General features: G+C 33.5%; 1 pseudogene; it reads left to right on the top strand.

The window, feature by feature from the left end:
• Nucleotides 1-9,562: 9,562 nt before the first annotated feature.
• On the top strand, nt 9,563-19,478 carry LOC128157896 (uncharacterized; annotated as a pseudogene).
• Nucleotides 19,479-21,352: the final 1,874 nt, after the last annotated feature.

The following is a 21,352-nucleotide window of genomic DNA, read 5'->3' as shown; positions in this document are numbered from 1 at the left end:
ATGCTTGCCCATCAATGTTAAGGTGCATATATAGTAATTTTAATACATCTCAAACCATCTATATTCTTCTGGCTCATGTCAGATAAATTGTTAATTTTATGACTCTTGCCCCACAAGGGGCTTAGGAGCAGGGCCAATTAAAAGTTGCACAACAATATTAATTTTTACTATATATTCTTACCAAAATTACGCAACTTTAGATACGGGTAGCAAGTTTAAAACAAACTTCTGGGAAAATTCCTCTTTACAACTTTTAAAACAATTGTTCCTCACCAATTAAGTAGCAAAAAACACACAGCCCTCCACAAAGGCACGAGAGTTTGTTTACATCAAAGTTACACATGTGCTTGAAAATCATGTCCGAGCCCTTTCACCCCCCTGCCTAAACAACTGGCATCAAAAATTCAAGTGACCTCGTATTTTTACAAAGGTGGGAAAATCAGGCATTTTACACGTTGTTTTTATCTCATAAAAAAGTACAGTCCCTGTCGCTGGCGGAAAACTCCTAAAAACGAAGGGGAATTTGGGAATTATTTTCACTCAGCCATGTTTTGACGTGAACCTTCGAAAAAATAGTGTTGTGATACCTGCAAGTAATCTATTATTTTACACTCGCAAAAATAAAATCTGAAAACACAAAAACATTTATTGTGGAACACATGTGGAAAGTTTTACTGAATTCTGTAGCTATATCAAAAAGTTATGAGCGCTTATTAAAACCATGGTGCTCGCGGTGGCCTCTGATTTATGAAAATATGTTCAAAGTTATACTGTATGTAATTTCACGGCGTGTTAATTTTGAATGATTTTCTTGGTTCTAATTTGTGCAAATATGCATGTCTATTCACAAGACATAGCAAACTTGTTTATATCATGACCACCCGAGACTATATACATGTACAAGTTTAGGGAACCTTGCCTTTTGGGGGAGGGGTTGAAAAACTGCCGTTATATTATTCAATTTTAAAGAATTGGTGTGCATTTTCATATAAATTAGCATTGTCGGGTTCTAATAAAACTAATGCGGGTGCTGAATCATATCTAAATTCATATTTCACTTTAATATTGGCGTTTTAGGGGCATACTTTTATAGATTCTGTATACCATACAAGCGTCTAAATAACTCATTTTACAAAAAATTCGTATTACATAGAAGCTTTTTTGGTTTACGACGATAAAACCAACTTTCTAGATAAGCTGCTGTATATTTTTGGGGCAGTTTGGACGGTCCGATACACTATATAATCGGATCGCTGTTTGATGTTCTACGAAATTTCAGAGGAAATCTGGGCTAATTTTGTATGCGCCATTGACAGCAAAATAAGAGAGGTGCCGGACACAAAGGCTCATTGTTGGTGATTTCTAATCTACACACATCGATAGAACGCCAAAAAACTCCACTTTATGACTTAAAACACATCATAACAATTTTCCTTCAGGTTGCACAACACTATTAATTTTTACTTTATATTCTTACCAAAATTACGCAACTTTAGATACGGGTAGCAAGTTTAAAACAAACTTCTGGGAAAATTCCTCTTTACAACTTTGAAAACAATTGTTCCTAACCAATTTAGTAGCAAAAAACACACAGCCATCCACAAAGGCACGAGAGTTTGTTTACATCAAAGTTACACATGTGCTTGAAAATCATATTGTCCGAGCCCTTTCACCCCCCTGCCTAAACAACTGGCATCAAAAATTCAAGTGACCTCGTATTTTTACAAAGGTGGGAAAATCAGGCATTTTACACGTTGTTTTTTATCTCATAAAAAAGTACAGTCCCTGTCGCTGGCGGAAAACTCCTAAAATCGAAGGGGAATTTGGGAATTATTTTCACTCAGCCATGTTTTGACGTGAACCTTCGAAAAAATAGTGTTGTGATACCTTAAATAGTCAATACTTGACCATTTTTAGCCGGGCTCTGCTGAAAGCAGAGTCCTGGCTGTAGGCAGGCAAATTGCCAATGTTACTATAAATAGCACAACTTCAAAAGTAAACAACAAACCGAACAGCATCAAAGTAAAAGCTTCTGCTATACCGATTAGTTACACAAAGAGCCACGTTTTGTCAAAAGGGTTGGGTTTTTTTTGTTTTGTTTTTTTTAATTTCAAAAGTATTGTCTATCTTTTTTAGTTTTCTTATTAATTACGTGTTTTAAAAACAGGCTATGCATTTTGGACACATACCACATGCGCATGAATTTCCATGAAGTACTTTGCTGCGCAGTGAAGAAATCGGATTTGAATTTATAACGCTTGTTGCAAAATTCAAGGCAGCAATTGTTGAATTTTTTTCTACTAGACAGACATATTTTCGTTTATAGCCGCTTACAAAATTTGGTTGCTCTCTGACGCTTTGCCGACATTAAAAGCATGAGAGAGAGAGAGAGAGAGAGAGAGAGAGAGAGAGAGAGAGAGAGAGAGATTTTCAGTCTTTACAACACCATATACATAAACACATATCAAAAGAGCCCGGCTTTCAGTACTTCAGTACTTTGATTTAAAGTCTTCTTCTCGACTGTACCTCTGCACATCTAAAAGAAAATATGAGTTCATAGTTATGAAGACCAGGAAGCCCTCTTCAAAAATAGTGAATTTCATGTGCCTTGGGGTAGGGGTTTTTAATCTAGGGAAGGGCTAATTTAATAGTCATATAGTGTGACTGTAGATAATGTTTAAAAACCATCATCTTTTCTTCTGCTGATACTGAATAAAAACTGGCTGCATATCAATGAAGAAAATAAAGCCATCTACCAAAATTGTAAATTTCAGGCCCCCATTGGCCAAGGTAGGGGTGTTGGCCCTAGGGCAGGCCAAAACAGTCATAGTGGTATTAAGTCTCCCAAACGAAGTTTGGAGACATATTGTTTTTGTACGGTTCTTCTTCTTTTTCTTCTTTCCTACTCTGAACTTGTTCGTCGCGTTTATCAGAGATGACTGAAAAGAATTGTACAAATTTCTAGGATACAATAGGCCTGCATGTGCATGCTGGTTTGATTTTTCTCACTTGGGGTTGGCCAACCACTTTCCTGGGGTGTCAAAAGGTGGTGGGGTTTAACATTGAACCTTATGGGAAAAATCGTAGACTCTATTGTAAATGGTTACAACTTGAAAACGGACAAAGATAATAATATAGGGTTTTCGGAATCATATATTAACTGTTACAGGCAATATATAGGGTTTATTAGATCTGACCCCTAGGGTCATCCCCACCCCCAGGAATTTGAAATGACAATATATCTCAGAAACTGTTAGAATCCCTAAACCATGTATATTGTTGTTCCTGTGTAAGGAGCATCAAATAGTATGTAGGTTATGGGCCCTGGGTGTTGGTCCTGACCACCTTCAAACAGGAAGTGCCCAAATAACTTGAAAATGGTTAAGATCCCCACCCCTAAACCATGTATATTCTTGTTCCTTGTGTCAAGCGGCATCAAAGGGTATGTAGGTTATGGGCCCTGGGGGTTGTCCTGACCCCCCTCAAACAGGAAGTGCCCAAATATCTTGAAAACGGTGGAGATCCCCACCCCTTCACCATATATATTCTTCTTCCTTAGGTCATGTTGGTTCACCTGATATATAGTAAAGGACCCCTGGGGAACATCATGAAACTTCAGAAATAAAAATAATCAAGTTCTTAATCTTTTTGTCTGTAAGGTTTGACCTATGTGGGTTATCCATACTCCAAATGATGGCCTTGTCCGTTTGGGAGACTTTATAATTGCCCCAATTATAATTACATCTTGGTACCGTATTTTCGGGGCATAGGCCGGTATTTTTTGTCCTCGGATGAGCGAGCCCCGGCCTATCCCCCGGGATCGGCTATTCTTGGACTCAAAGTTAAAAAAATTTAACAGTAAAATATAAAATCCACTGTTTTTATCCGTTGTACTGTTGTAGCAATTTATTATGAGGGTTGTTTTTTTTTCATCCGTTTGAACTATTGTTCGATAGTTGTCCCGTTGATAATTTTTGTAATGACATCGTGAGTAATAAAATGTACAGTATTGTACAAGGTATTTCTTTTCAATCCCAATCAAAAGAATTTTTTCCCACGTTCGTGTATGAACCCTGGAAACTATTATTGCGTAGTAAAAAAGAAAATGAAACCGAGTAGAATGTGATATGACGAAATTTTGGTGAATTCTTCATGTCTGCGTTCGTAGGAATCACTGGTCTTGGGTGTAGAATAAATCAAATGCTATGTGTTTTTACAATTAATTTTCTGTTGGATGAAATAACGGTATTCTGGTGTCGTGTGTATATACAAAGGTGTGAAACCTGTGACTAAAACACAGCCTGGGGGCACGTAGCCTAGTGAACACCGTTACACTTCATTGCATTAACTGTGTTTTTAACATTACAACTTCTCTGCATAACGACTAATGGACTCCATACCCCGTATTTACAAGTAGCTTTCAAAGTATAACTTGATTAAATGAGATTTAGCAATAAGCTATGTAAAATTACGATACACCGACGAATACGGAAGAGACCAAACAGCCACAAAACACAGATTAATTTTTAAAATTGCTTGAAATATATATGTTAAGCAAATTTAATAACTTTAATTACTCTTTTGACTTTCTACATCGATATTCTGAAAGTATATACTTAATACGGTGACTTTCTTAATCAGCGGTCATACTTTCACTATAGTAATCATCGATTGAAAATCGGCTTATCCCCCAATTAGGCTAGTCTAAGGATTTTTCTTGAATTTTGTCTAAAAATTAGCAATTCGGCCTATGCCCCACATCGACATATGCCCCGAAAAATACGGTATATATTATGTTTAAAATTCTTCTTCTTTACCTCTACTGGCACTGAATAGAAACTGACAACATATTGATATAGATAAAAAAAAAACCTCTACCAAAATTTGTGTATTTCATGACCCCCAAAGCATGGGTTATTACTTCAGCTAGGGTATGGCCAAGTATTTAAAAATCTTCTTTACATATATTTACACTTGATTGAAACTGACTGCATAATTTAAAAGCTGTCTTCTTTTAAAAATTAATTTTTCATGATAAGATAAACCATCAAAGGATGGTTTTTGGGGTGGGGTTATATATTATGTTTATAAATCTTATTCTTTTGTTCTGCTGTTGATTATTTTAATGAAAGAGACAATTTATATACCGTATTTTTCCGACGATTAGTCGGTATTTTTTTCCTCTGAAGCAGAACACCCGACTTATCGTCTTGTTCGACTTGTCGTAGGCTCGATATCAGAAATTTTTTAAAAATAGCATTTAAAATCTTGGTTTTAATCATCTTGAGTTGGCTGTGTGATTGAAAATTACGTTGTTCAATTCACTGTTTATCTTTAATTATTATATCATTTTCACTCATCTGTCAACACTAAATACATAATAATAACAACAGTTATTAAAAAATGTTACATTGTCTTTAATCAATTAAAAGTTTTACCGTTCCGTTTTTATAAACACATCGTCACATGGTTCTATGTATCACTAGTAGGAAGATAACATTGCGCAGTAAAATTGAAACCAAGTTTGAATGGAAGAAAATATTGCAGTAGGTCTGGGGGATGTTTTTTAATTTAAAAAAACTTAAAATTTAATTATTTTATTTGTAAAGAGTTGTTAGTGGAAAGTATAAATCAGAAATATTTAATGGTCAAATTCAGTCTTAAAATATGTAATCGGCAATTATCAATACTACTGTTTATACAATAGGCTGACACCGGTTGTGTTAATAATCTTGCCCTAAGGCTGAGATCTTTACGGCAATTTCACTCCCTGTGTATATAAAGAGTACCGTTATAAGAGTGATTATAGTTCATTGATTAATTATTGTCCAATTCTTTGATTATTGTTAGATAATTTTTTTAGGAAACGTATGTATGTCGTATATCGTCATTATCAAGTCGTACAAATGATCGATCTATTTCTAACAGTGTCTATGTAAAACAATAGCGTGTAACTGCATTACTGGATACAAAGTAAACAAGTTTCATCAAATCATAGTAATTGCTAAGCTTTCTGCACTTGAGACCCCCCTTTGAAGTCCGACAAGACACAGGTGCATGCCTATGACACCGGAAATTGTTAAACAAACATTGACCACGCGCCGAATCAACATGTGGCTGGTTACGTAATGACGAATACACTGGCGATAGTCAGAGTGGATACTTATTTTAATGCTTGGGAATAAAATATTTCTGACAAAGTAAGTTTAGTTTTGCATAACACGCGATATCGGGAATTGTTTAAAATGCAAGCGACTTTGTAGAAGTTGCCGGTATTTGAAAATTTGATGCATACTTATAAAGCGTAATTGTTTAAATGTTAATCATTAATAATAATTGGTAGCAATATCGGTGACATCATGGCATCATACACTAATAATGTTACTGCAGTTTTATAGGCCATTTTGAAGTGATAAGATCGACGTATGGTCTGAGATCGACGTATCGTAGGATTTTGTTAAAATTTTGGCTAAAAATGGGCAATTCGACGAGTCGTCCGCATCGACGAGTCGTCGGGAAAATACGGTATATTCAGAAAAGAGAGTGACTGAAGCTGTCTATCAAAGTTAACATATTAATTACCTGCATGAAAGTCTTTTTCTCAATTATGGATTTCATTGTCCTTGTTACAATATTTCAAGTATTTATTTAAACCATTGTACTTTGTTTTCTGTTTTTGATACCTATGTGTGTAGCATTTTAAATTATGGATGTGAAGTTTGGGGTTCCCACAAGGGACAATAAGATATTGAAAAGGTCCACCTTGAGTTTTTACGCTTTGTGCTTGGTGTCCGTAATAATACTAATACAACTATGTTATATTTCGAGACTGGGCATCTACCCTTGTATCTTATTTGTATATATATCGAATGTTTAAGTTCTGGTTTAAATTATTACGGACAGAAAATTGTATATTAAGAGCTGCTTATGGCTGGTCATATTGTATTTGTGAAAACGAAAAGCAAAATTATCAAAGCTGGGCAAAATTTACTAAGGACCAATTATATAATCTGGGACTTGGCTACATGTGGAATGGTCAAAGTAATTTAAACAGTCGTATTTGTCTACCAATTATTCAGAAAAGACTTTTAAAAGACAACTTTATTCAAACGCTGCATGGCAAGATGCAAATAGAAACAAAATGTTTTATTTACAAGCACTTAGTTGATAATTTTTGCTTACAATATTATTTAGAAAAATCAATACTAAGGTTGTATAAAAAAATGTATTTCCAAAATGAGGTTGTCCTCACATAATCTGCTTATTGAAACAGGTCGACATAAAAATATACCAAGAGACAAAAGATTTTGTAAAACTTGTATAACAGACATTGAAGATGAAAATCATTTTATACTTGTATGTCCAATGTACTTAGCATTACGATCAAAGCTTGTAAAAAAGTATTACTGGTGTAAACCATCCATGTACAAATTAATACAGTTACTAAGTGTTAACAATATCAAAGAATTGTGTAATTTAGGAAAATTCATTTACAAAGCCCTTACACTCAGAATGGTTTGACTATATCAAGTGTCATTTGCTGATTTCAATTGTTATTACTATCAATATATATAATATATATGTGTTATTTCATTCTCCAAATTCAAATTATTCTATAAACATAAGAGTGTGTGCGCACGAGTCAAGATTTGTAAGGACTGACCGTCCATTATTGCCTATATATATTCATGTATTGTTCACCATTATAAGTGCTATAAGACGTATGTCTTTTGCAATAAAGAAATTGAACTCCTCTGAAACTGCTGCACTGAATTTCATGAACCTTGGTGGATATTTAGAAAACAATGTGTAGATTTGTATATTACCAGGAAACTCTTATTCTCTTGCTCTGGGAATTTGAGTTCTTACGAGGGTTGTTCGGAAATTATTGAGACAATTACTCTAACTTCCTTGTGTAAAAAGATAAATCATTGAAATTTCACCAGGACATAAGTCAGGATGTCTTTTATTATCGTAAAAATGTTGAGGCTGATGACATCATTTGTTCATTCCTGATAAGCTAACAGGGGTCGACACTAACTTTTTTATGCATTAGTCCTGCCGGACAAGTGTCTGTTACTGTGGAATCATTAGATATCGTGGTGGCTCAATTTTCGTGGAATTCGTGGGTACCTCTCATCCACGAATTTACATCATCTACAAATTAATCAATTTTGGTTCTAATGGCATATCTCCCTTTGTAGGTGAAATAAAATACACGAAATTACGTCCCCACGAACCTGTAAAATTTAAGTATTCCACAAAAATTGGCCCCCACGAAAATTAATGATTCCACAGTAACTTTAACTAGTCCGCAGGCAATTTTATTAGTCCGTCAAAAATAAATGAAATGCATTACCGTATTTTGTCTAATAAAAAACACTGTTTTTATTAGAATTTGTAAGAAAGGGTGGGTATCACACATCACAAGGAATTTTTTGATGTTTTTTTCTTAGAGGTTAATCACTGGCTTAGTTGTATTGTACTATTCAGTACATAGCAAGAAGCTGCGTATTCACTATCTCCGTGTACATGGTAGAAGCCGCCATTACAGATGTTAAAAATAGATCTGTGCAATAGATCAGGGCGTTGAGCTACCATGTTCTTTTTGTTATTTAAGTTCTTTAAAAATTAGGTATAAATAATAAGCAATTTAAGACAAATGATTTAAACACAATTCATTTAAATTAAACAACAAGAAATTTCCTTTCACCTTTCAGTTTATTTTTTTTTAAACACCTAAGCGTCGCTATCAAAGCCAGGGTTGTTGTGAACGTGTGTGCTTGTTACCTACCCTTAGGGCAAAAAATTATCAAATCACCCATAACATCCTGCATACCTCTGTTGTTTTCACTCGGCAACTCTATAATCACCAAAATGTATCATATATCAATTTACTGTAAAAATAAACTCAGCGTTTTCCAGGAAGTTGTCAACAATATTGCCGTGGCTTTGCAACATCAATAATTAATACATTTTTTTAAGCAGATTTTTTTATTAGTCCAACCGGACTGATTAGACAGAAATTTTGTTAGTCCGACTCAAAATCAATTAGTCTATGACTAACGGACTAAGGTTAATGTCGAACCCTGGCTAACAAACTTGCCTACATCCAATGACCCAGCGCAACCACAAAATCATCGCAATGTTACTTCAACGTTTTTCCTTGGCCCTATTTTATAAACACCTTACAAACGAAAGGAAAACATAAACTATTCTTTTTTTTATGGCGTCGAGCGAAGCTCGAAAGCCATCTAGGGATCGTACGTCCGGAAGTTCAGTTTTTAGGAGCCAAACAACACAGACTATGATTGAATCCGCAAATAAAAAGTGCACAGCTTTTACTCAAGTGTTTGAAGTTGCGTGCGTTTAATTGAAAGTTGTATGATGATATTACAAGTTGGCAACATGCAAATATTTCATTTATTCGATAATAAATATATTTTCAAAATGTCGGGTGTAGTGAGTGACTAGCGAGTGAATAAAGAAGCACCGATAGCGGAGGAATATCTTTTTTATCGTAACTTATCGGACCTTTCCCACAAGCCAGCGATAAATACTGAGACATCCCATAATCCATTTGACATATGGCGCTCCGTACCGTGACTCTGCGTATGAATATCACCAGGAGAATTAATCACGTATGAAATACGATTGCAATTTGTGAAAGATATATTTATCGCCATTCCTTGAAATGATGAACAAAACCCAACAAAAACAGCAATATTTTTATGATTTCATTACAATATCATGCGAACTATATTTATAAAGTCACGTGATGTCTGGAAAAGATAGCGTGTCTAGACGAGGATAGCGTGGGTTAGAAGGAACAGAAGTCGAAGAAGAAAGAAAAAGAAATTAAAACAGTGATTAACAGACATTAAACAAAGAATTGAAAGGTAAGGGCAATCAATTGATAATATTTTACTTTTAATTCTGTTTTAGAGTAATTTTAGTCCATTTTTTAAATATATTCATACGGTAATCAATTTGAGCATGTAAACACAGCGAAGAGAAATGGATACATCATAAAATCGTCTTGTAATTTGTTGTTAAAGGAATACGATTGAGGGTTGCTGGAATTAGAAGGTTTATATGTCAAATGCCATTTTATGAAGTAGACAGTTTAATCACAACAAACAAATAGTGTGTTTTAGATACATCTACAATATGTTTAAAGGAAAGCCTGACAGTAAGAATTTGCATGATGTAACATTGTTGATACATCAATACTATTCTATTCTTATTATGTAGAAAACTGTTTGTGTGATTTGGTGTTTACATATGTTTATTTGATTTTGATTCTGGAATGCAGACATTACTCAAATTATATCACTTTAGAATTGATTTACTGAAGTAGAAAACTATTTGAGCTGGAGATAGGCTTTTATTCAATATTGAGTACAATATTACTGGAGTTGATATGCATTAAATCTGGAGTAAAAAATTATGATTTGACTTGGAGATTGACGAAATTTTTCAATTTGAGAAAATTACTGGAGTTGATTTGTATTTTGTATTAAATAGAAGACTGTTTTACTTTAGATTTTGTGTGTTTTTGATTTGACAAAGTACCAATTACTAGAGTTGATATACATTAGAACTGGAGTAGAAAACTAAAAACTATTTTGACTTGGAGATTGACTTATATTTTAAATATATCAAAAATACTGGAGTTGACTTGCATTAGATCTGGAGTTGAAAAATTTGTGACTTGGAGTTTGGCTAAATTTTTGAGTTGACAAACTTAAATTACTGGAGTGGATTTTACATTGCATCTGGAGCAGAACACTTGGAGTTTGGCTAAATTTTTGATTTGACAAACTATTAAATTACTGAAGTTGATTTTACATTGCATCTGGAGCAGAACTGTGACTTGGTAAACAAGGGAGTATTGTATCAATTATTTTGGCATTCTGTTTGAAAACAAAATCAAAGGAATTCCTGTACTTTATGTAAAAATCATTAAGACTGGAGTAGAAATTCTGATAAATTGGGTATTAGTTAAATAGAATTATATTCGCTTTGACCAAAAAGGTAGATCATGGGAGTTATTTTAGACCAATGGCGACTTAGGATAGGCTGTTTTAATCCCAATTCTAAAACAAAAGCAAAAAATACTTGGTTCTTATTAAACGAAAATGCATATGGAGGATTATGCAAAATTTTGCTATTGAGTAAGCTATTGTTGTGTGTGTCTCTACTGTTATTGGTGAGTGGTAATGTTGAAGTAAATCCTGGACCAACAGAGTTCTATTACAAAAGTTGTTTTCCAATTCAGGGAAGATTTCATCAAGGAAATGAATTATTTAGTGAAGAATCACATGGAAGGCAATTTTTACCTTGTTGTGTTGTTTTTCTTGTATCTTGCAAATTGAAACCTTTCAAAAACATAAAATGGACAAGTGACGATTTAGACAAGATTTTGCAAAGAGGGGATTATGTGTACAGATTTTCAAAAGAATTTTTAAGACCTTCAAAAGGTTTCCTTGAGCCAAGAGACTTGCCACCATTTACAAAAATAGATGGAAAATATTTCTACTGGAAAGTTAGGAACACTTTCAGTGGCAGCATTCAAGATCATTTTGTTGGGGAATATCCTTTAGTTAGGTTGGAAACCGCCATTTTAATGGGATTGTCAGGAAATGTATTGAATTGTCAATATGGTATATTTCTTTGTAAAGGAAATGCTTTAGCCATATGTAGAGATGGAGACATTTTCCTCATTTTTGATTCCCATTCTAGAGATGTTAATGGTTACAGTTGTGCAGATGGTACAAGTATCATTATTCAGAAGAAATCTATGAACGAATTGTGTGATCATCTCAGGGATTTAGTTCATGCCGGTGAAAATAATGAACAATATGATTTTCATGTTGTTAATGTGAATGAAACTTCCGAACATTGCATTAAATATGTACATAAAGCAAGTGAGGCTTTTGTATGTCACGTACCAGAAGTAATCACCTGTACAACAAATGAAAATTCAGGATTTACTCCAGCCTTAGGAAATGCTGTAAGGAGAATAGACCTTATCGAATTGCCATTTCTAAGATCTAAACAGAAAAAGAACCCGAAAAATACTTTGTCTCAAAACAGAAAAGGAAATTCAGATCATTTGAAGAAAGATTCCCTACCTCCTAAAAAGCTTTGCTCTAGCAAGACAAATATTTCAAATTTTCCTGAAAAACTTTCTTCTAGCGAGACAATTATTTCAAATTTTCATAAAGTAATTTTACATGGACCTGAATTTATTTGCATAAGTTGTAATCAAATCTTCTTTAGACATTCTGTTTTAGAATTTGATTTGACCCGTCTATCAAGCACTTTGATTAACAGTTGTACCACTTCAATTACAAGTGTTGAAAATAAGAAATGGATATGTATGCAGTGTAAAAAGTACTTGAAAGATGATAAGGTACCACCATGTTCAGTTGGAAATGGATTAAAATTTCCATGCATACCTAAGGAATTGCAAGGTCTCACAAAGCTTGAAGAAAGATTGATATCTCCTCGTATTCCATTTATGCAAATAAAGGAATTACCAAGGGGTGGCCAAATTGCTATGCATTGAAACCTAATAAATGTCCCTGCAGATGTTGATAAAACTGTGAAACTACTTCCAAGGAATATGAATGAGAGTGACGACACAATTCCTCTGAAGCTAAAAAGAAGTGTAAACTACAAAAGTCACATAGCATTTGAACATATTGTCAGACCAGAGAAAATTATTGAAGCTGCTAAATGGTTAATTCATAATACATGTAGTAGATTATTTCGAAATGAGGGTATAACATTAAATACAGAGTGGAATGCAATAAACAGAGACACCTTAATGCAAGAAAAATAGTAAATTCTATTCATAATGATAATAGAGATTCCAATGATGAGCCTGCCAGTTGTGAAGTAGAGAGTGAGCAATGGTCTGAAAATGATGAAGCTGTTCAGAAACCTGCGGGCAATTTCGATACAGTCATGCAACCAGCTGATTTTCGAGAGTTTAACAGAATTTTGAGTGTTGCGCCTGCAGAGGGAAATTCTCCTTTAGGCATGTTCCAAGACATAAATGCTGAATTTTTATCATTTCCTACTATATACTGTGGCGAGTCTAGACAAAATAACAATTCAAGAATCACACCTATTCATTACAGCACCATCTGCAAATGGGAGTTGCGCAACGCTGATAGGAGAGTTGCTTATAATGTAACAAATATATTTTTTAAACTGAAGAAGTTACAAATTAAGCAAATTTCTGATAAAGTGTCTTTAGCTGTAAGAAAAGGCAAGTTGAATGGCAAAAAACTGACTGTTGATGATGTACTTACTGAGGGTTCTGTTAACAATATTGTTAAACATAATGAAGGTTATCGCGTATTGCGCACATTACGAGGTTCACCACCTTATTGGGAGAAGACTAAGAAGGATATTTATTCAATGATTCACCAGTTGGGCATTCCTACATGGTTTTGTTCGTTTTCAGCCGCAGAAACAAAATGGAAAGTTCTCTTGTGTGTTTTGGGAAAGCTAGTTAAAAATAAAACTTACTCTGATTCAGAAATTGACAATATGGCTTGGTCTGAGAAAAATGAGCTTATAAAGTCTGATCCAGTAACATGTGCAAGATATTTTGATTTTCGTCTCCAGATGTTCTTCAACAATGTTTTAAAACATGAAAGTGCACCAGTTGGTAAGATTAAAGATGTTTTCTTTCGCATTGAGTTTCAACAAAGAGGTTCCCCTCATGTGCACATTTTACTCTGGATTGATGGAGCTCCTAAACTTGGTCAAAATTCTGAAGAAGAAATTGGGTCTTTTATCGACAAACATGTCACTTGCAAGAAAAATCCTACCATACCAAATTTGGTAAATTATCAGACCCATAGACATGCACGTACATGTAGAAAGAAAGGCAAGTCCATTTGTAGATTTGGTTTTCCTATGCCGCCATTGGACAAAACTTTGATCCTTGAAGGATTAGATGAAAATGAATCTGAACAAATTTCTGCAGCACAAAAAAATTATGAGAACATACTGGCTTCTTTGAATAATTATAAACCGGGGGATAATTCTGATGTAAGTTTTAAGGATTTTCTTCTGTCAATGAAATTATCATACAAAGATTACATCATGGCATGTCAATTGGAAAAGGATTTCTTTTCTAATCAAGTTGATGACCCCGTAGTCACTGAACTGCAACATGAAGATGAGCGTGATGCAAATGAAGGTTCTTGTCAATCGCAAGATTTTGGTTGTTTTAATCCAGGAAACACTTCCGAAACCAGAGAGTACGATCTTGCATTAGATATGAATATAGGAAGAAAGCAAATTTCTAATGACGAACATCTAACTGGAGAATTAAATGATGATGAATATAGAGATTTGGTTCAGAAATTGAATATTAAACAAAAGGAATTCTTTTACCATGTGTTACATTGGATGAAAACAAAGGATGACCCAATTTATCATTTTCTTAGTGGTGGTGCTGGTGTTGGTAAAAGTGTATTGCTAAAAGCTCTTTATCAAGCTCTTACAAAATTTTTCTCACACAAAGCTGGAGAAAACCCTGATGAAGTCAAGGTCATAATTTGTGCACCAACAGGTAAAGCTGCATTTAATGTTGGTGGATCAACTATTCATTCAGTATTTAACATCCCTGCGGAACAAGGCTTCAACTACAGACCATTAGATATGCAACAACTTGGCACATTTTAATCAAACTTAAAATCACTTAAAGTAGTATTTATTGATGAAATTTCTATGGTAGGTAGAAAATGTTTAAGTACATAAATTTGCGACTTCAAGAAATATTGGGGTGTTTGAAACCATTTGGAGGAGTTTCAGTTATTGCATTTGGTGATTTGTATCAACTGAAACCAGTCATGGATCAGTGGATTTTTAAATCTAATATCAGCAGTGAATTCAGGATATATTGGCACCAAACTTAAGGGTTGATAATTTCCTTTTGTTTGAATTAGATGAAATAATGAGGCAAAAAGATGATGTTTTATTTGCTCAAATTCTCAACAGGTTAAGAGAAGGTCAACATAATGTTGATGATGTCCAAATATTAAGTAGGAGAATAGTAGAAGAAAATGAAATAACCAAAAATGTGCCACATCTTTTTCCAACTAGAAATGTCTTCAGTTTCTAATCATAACAGAAATATATTTGATCAATTAGATGAATCTAAAAAGACAATTGTTCAGGCAATTGATACAATATCAGGAGAACTTCCAAATTCAATGATTCAAAAAATATTGTCAAAAGTTCCAGACCATGCAACAAAAACTAAGGGATTGATGAAATACTTGTGTTTGGGTGAAGAACTTCCTGCAGAAATATGTGTTAATATTGATGTAAAAGATGGAATGACAAATGGCACACCATGCACTGTTAAAAGGCTAGACTTTTGAGTGCTTGGTTCTAAAAGATGTAGCATTGTATGGGTAAAATTTTGTTCTGAAGATATTGGCAAAACATGTAGGTCGCGTTTCAAACACTTGTTTAATAATCTTGTTTCATCTTCATGGACACCAATATTAGAGATAGCAAGAAAGTTTAGTTTCAATTATTATAAGTCTTTCTGTATTACACGTCGCCAGTTTCCATTAACTCTTGCTGCAGCAAAAACTGTGCACAAATCACAGGGCTCCACGTTAGAAAGTGCAGTAATTGGACTTGGAAATAAAAAATTAGAGCACCTCTATTATGTTGCTTTAAGTCGTGTGCAAAAATTGGCATCTGTTTATTTATTGAACTTCGAGGAAAAAAGCATAAAAGTTTCAGAGTTAGTTATAGAAGAAATGAATAGATTGAGAACATCAGCTAAAATTTCTATTTCAATTCCTGTATTGTACTATCTTCCTCAAAATGTCACAACAATCTTATATCAAAATTGTAGATCATTGAAAAGACACATGTGCGATATAAGAAAAGAAAAAAGTTTGCTCACAGCTGATATAATAGCATTTGCTGAAACATGTCTGAACTCTAATGATAACTCATCAGATTATGAACTAGATGGGTATGCTTTATTTCGAAATGATGACATTTGCTGTCAAGATAGGCCATACCATGGAACTATTGTTTACTCTAAACTCTCTCCAAATGCATTCAATGTTGAGAACGCTTTGAATATAGAATTGACTTGTGGGTATATTTTTCATGAAAACTCAAAAATAAATGTCTGCTTTGTTTACTGCCCTCCCAAAATTGCAACTTTTTAAGGAAATGTTTGTTTATTTACATAACAAATTTGATCTTTTACAACCCTGTATAATTATGGGAGACTTCAATTTAGATTTCCTTCAAGTAAAAATGTTGCCCAATCACTTGAGAGCTACTTACTCCCTTTACCAGTTAATCAACTCTGCAACTACAAACTATGATACAGTCTTAGACCATGTTTATACAAATATTGATAAGAGTTTAATAAGTATCTCTGGAGTTTTGGAATCATATTTTTCTGATTATAAGCCTGTCTTTATTGCTTTACAATAAATTTTTCAAAATATAATGAACTGAATTCTTTGTAGATGAAAACTCTGAAAGACGTGTTTGACGATGGTGGTGCATCAAGTGCACCCTACACCACTGCACTAAAAGTGCAAATTTGTGGCATTGCGGACATTAAAAACTATAGAAATGCCAATGGAGAACAAAGGCAGTCAATCACTGTTGGATTTGCCGACCATACAATGTCTGTAAAGGGTATTTTATATGACGTTTCTAAGGCCAATGTTCTTAGGAATGGAGGGACTGTCATGCTACTAAACGTCATCCTCAAGAAGGACTTGAAGACCCTTGTGATGACCAATCGGTCCAAGGTACTCAAAACTGGCCCCTTCCAACAGGCAGTACCAGAGTACTTCCTGAAACAAGGACAGGACTTGGCATGCCCGCCACCTGCTGAATTGGTGGCGATAAACAAAATTAAGACGTCGCCAGTGAAGACGATGGTCTCCATTAGAGGACAAGTTGTTTCTGTAAGTATATTTATATTTTCAAAACTTTAAAAATTGTTTTTAATATAACTATTATAAAATAATATTTTTTTATTTGCATAAATTATCATGTAATAATTTTGTAATAGGAGGAGATGGAAAGAAAAGTAAAGGTTGCAGGAGAAGACACAGCAGTCTGCACCTTAAAGATTAAAGATCAGACAGCTGCTTGTAAGGTGTCCCTGTGGAGAGATCTGAGTAAAATCAAAACCACCGTAGGCCAGCACATTGAGCTTACCAATGTTATCGTTCAAGTCTGTCAGGAGGAAAAGTCAGTTTCCACGACTTCAAGGACAAAACTGGTGGTAAGTTTTATTTCACAATATTACAGTGATTTTGCACTTAAGCTGATTGCAAGGTTTGCATCCAGTTTGAATCTTTGTTAACCTTTGTTTGCATATTTAACAAAACTCTAAATTATATCAAATTCAACTATATGAAAAGTAGCTATTTATATATTTTTATTTTTTTAGGAAATTGCTGCACCAGAAGTTGTAAGGAAGATAACTGTAATAGCTTATGATGTCATTGACGGGGAATTTCTCACCTTGACATCAGACGTTGCAGACGTTGAAGACGAGGACTATCCAGAATTTGAAGTGCCCTTGCCCTCCTTGCAAAAGCCTTTCCATGCGAGTTAGAAGTGGAAACAACTCTTTTATCGAAGTTGCCAATGACAACAGAGATTACTGTGAAGGAAAGGGAAATTAAGGATTTGACTGTTCTACCATCATCCGTCTAATCTTAATGATGTAATGGACTTTCTCACGATAACAAAGCAGACATTGACGTATCATTACAGTGATTTTGGCCATGTCCTATTTTGAAATGCAGCGATAACTAAAATTATGTACTTTCTAAGTTTTTCCATATACACAAACATGATAAATTCATTCGCTGTACCGTAATCCGGTGAATATAATACACAGTAGTGTACAATACGCACCCCCCACTTTGGGCCTGAAAATGGTGAAAAAAAGCTTGTTGGGATGTATAATACGCATTAAAAAAAATGACCAAACGGTAATCCTGAGTATCAACAAAGCAGTTACACTTTGAATGCACGCTCAACTTCATCGCGGGAATACGCTACCGGAAATAAGAAAAACAATATTTTCTTAGATACGGATTTATTGTAACTAATACATCGTGGTAATATCTTTAATTCATAATCAATGTTTTAAAAAGACCTAGTATTAAATATTCTACCGTAAATAAAATCAACTACTTTTAAAAAGCGTTATATAGTTGTTTAGTCATTACAATCCATGTGAAGTGAAAAACGGACGATGTACAGGTATGGAGATAACGGACCTAATTAAATTCTTAAATGATTCCGATGATGATCAAAGTGATCAATTATAGGTCTGGAACATAATAAAATATATGCACAAATAGTTATGTTGTGTATAGTACACATAGCCTAAGGGGGGTGTCTGAGATACCCAAAGTGTCAAGCGTTAGCGGTGGGGGAGCTCAACTGTTTCAATGGCTTCAATTAACGGAATAGGTTATAGAATTATTTATTTTCATAATTATTTGCAATTAATCAGTTAGCATTACATGAAAATGGTTAAAAATGAGCCAAATGATGTGCAAGCTGTTTTCAAAGATCGGTTACAAATAGCACGTGGGCATCCAAGTCCGCATTCTATTAATAACATCTGTAATGGCGGCGTACACGGAGATAAAGAATAGGCAGTTCAAATTAATTTTTAAAGGCCATTTTGAAACAGTTTATTTATTAATAGACTTCAAGTATACATTTTCTTTAATTACATGCTATAACAATAATTTCCTAAGGGTTAAATAATAATATATATGTGATAATGAAGGAATGTTACGATGTATAGTGGGGTATCGGTCCTGTCTGTGAACAGCGTAGGTAATACGGCAGAATGATACCCCGTGCTTCAGCTAGGGAAAAAATATGTCCAAATCCTATAGGGATGTATAATACGCACCCCTTTCTCACGGTAAAAAATGCTGGGAAAAAAGTGCGTATTATATTCACCGGATTACGGTAATTGGAAATATGAAGTTTATGAAGGCCAGTTCCAAGTCCACGTCGTTCAATTGAATATTTTTTATCTGATTCTTTATTGCAAAACTCGGCCTCCTTTTTGATTGAGCATCATGATTTTCTATGTAGTTAACATGGAAACACTACATAATTTTGCTAAAACTGTTGCATAAATCATACACTTAAAAAGCTTTTGCTCGAAAGTTTTAAAATGCAAAAGTTGATAGATATTGTATAGAACTTTGATCAAATTCCAGTCATTGCATTACAAAATAATCCTATTGTCATATGTGCCAGTTGAAAAAAATAGTTCTTGCTTTAATTTCTTACAAAATTCTTTGCATAGTGCAAAACTGGTATCTATCTTTATTCTTGGTGCAATATAAGGCTTTGGAATTCTATTGTTTAAAAATCTTTGATTTGTATGTATATGCAAAACAAACAAAAAAGCATTGTTTGTTGCTTATTATTCATTGGGTTTTTTTTCAATGTATTTTTCGATGTTTTCATTTTGCATGAAGGACATTGATGCCTTTCTTTTTGTATGTTAGAGTAGTTAAATTTTAGAAACAAACATATAAACCAAAGCAAATAATCAAGTTTGCAACTTTTTATGTAAATTTTCATTTATTTGTAAACATTTTTCCTTGAAGTATTCCAGTACCCTTGCCTTTATCTTAACATTGAGATCCAGTTTTACATGTTTCTTTTTATCCTACTGACTTAAACATAACATTTGCAGTGTGAAAAGTGGATATTATAGTTATAGTAAAAACAATTGGGTAAACATTTCCATTCATTTTAACAAATGTTTGGCTGAATATGTTCAAATATGTAACGTACATGTCAAATCATATTCCTTTAAAGTATACGTAACATTGCTGACTTCACATGAGTATACTATATTTTGCATTCCATGTTCTTGATGCAGTCTTTTTTTACATTGTTGTTGTACATGTTGTAAATAATTTTTCTCAGTTTTTGTTTTGCTTAGTTCTTAGCTTTAATTTATTTTTACTTATTTTTTTAATTGTAGTTTTTTTACTATACAGTATTATAACAATATTGATCCACCTTGCTTTCAAACTCCATTAAACTGTGCCAAATTGAACATTTCTGTCATGCCATGCAATGCTTTGTGTTGATATATGTTGTGATTAAGTAGTGTTAACCTTCATCTCTAACTTGGTGCTCAACAATAGAAAATGACTGACTATGAAAGTTACGACTGTCTCTTCTATTTGAAAATTGTGAATTTATCCATCTTTTTTAGTTTTCGTTTTTTTTTTCATTAAGTTTTTGGTGATAATAAATATGCATTCCAATTTATACAAACACCTTGTGTTCAAAATGGCTGCTCTTTTGTCATCCATTTCCAATGTCTTGCTTTACAATTTTTCATGAGAATTTTGTATGTAGTTGTATTTTAGTGCATGTTTTAGCTCAGGAAGTTTGATAATATTTTAACAGGTACCACATGATATCTCAAAATGTTCTGTATTTACTATCAAAACCGGTTCATTGTTGAACAGTTCATACAATATAAAGGATTATGACTGCTGATATTTATTTTACCTTGATCTTGAAAAAACATGTCTACTTGTTATTGTATAGAGTTTATTGAAATCTATGCTTTCATATATATATATATATATATATATATATATATATATATATATACTATGTGTTCAAAATGGCTGATCTTTTGTCACCATTTCCACTAGTCATGCTGTACAATTTTTCATGAGAATTTTGTATGTAGTTGTATTTTAGTGCAATTGCTTTACCTCAGGAAGTTTAATAATATTTTAACAGCTACCACATGAGATCTCAAAATATTCTGTATTTACTATCAAAACCGGTTCATTATTGAATAGTTCATTCAATATAAAGGATTATGACTGCTGATATTTATTTTACCTTGATCTTGAGAACATTTGTTATTGTAAAGAGTTTATTGAAAAATTTAAATTTTCAGTATGTAGTTAACCTGCATATTTGGAATAATGTGCTCTGTTATATACTTGTATTAAAGAACTTTTTACACTTAACAATTCTTTTTGTCAATTACTATATGGCAAATTTGTCAGAAAATCAATTTTAAGACAATCAGGTTTCCCAAATATCTATATCATATTTCATTTCCCAATTTCATATTATTTATGTAAAGGAAATCTACCGTTAAGTTTTGAAAGGTGACATCTCAAAAATGAACCACCAAATTTTGCTGTTTTATTTGGTATTAAATCAATACATTGATTACGGTACAAGGAATTGTAAAAGAAACAAAATTCCATTGGTATTGCATCGGTACATTGATTACAAA

This window comes from Crassostrea angulata, chromosome 8 (assembly GCF_025612915.1).
Source record: "Crassostrea angulata isolate pt1a10 chromosome 8, ASM2561291v2, whole genome shotgun sequence".
Classification (NCBI taxonomy): Eukaryota; Metazoa; Mollusca; class Bivalvia; order Ostreida; family Ostreidae; genus Magallana; species Magallana angulata.
This window is presented reverse-complemented; position numbering and strand designations above follow the sequence as displayed.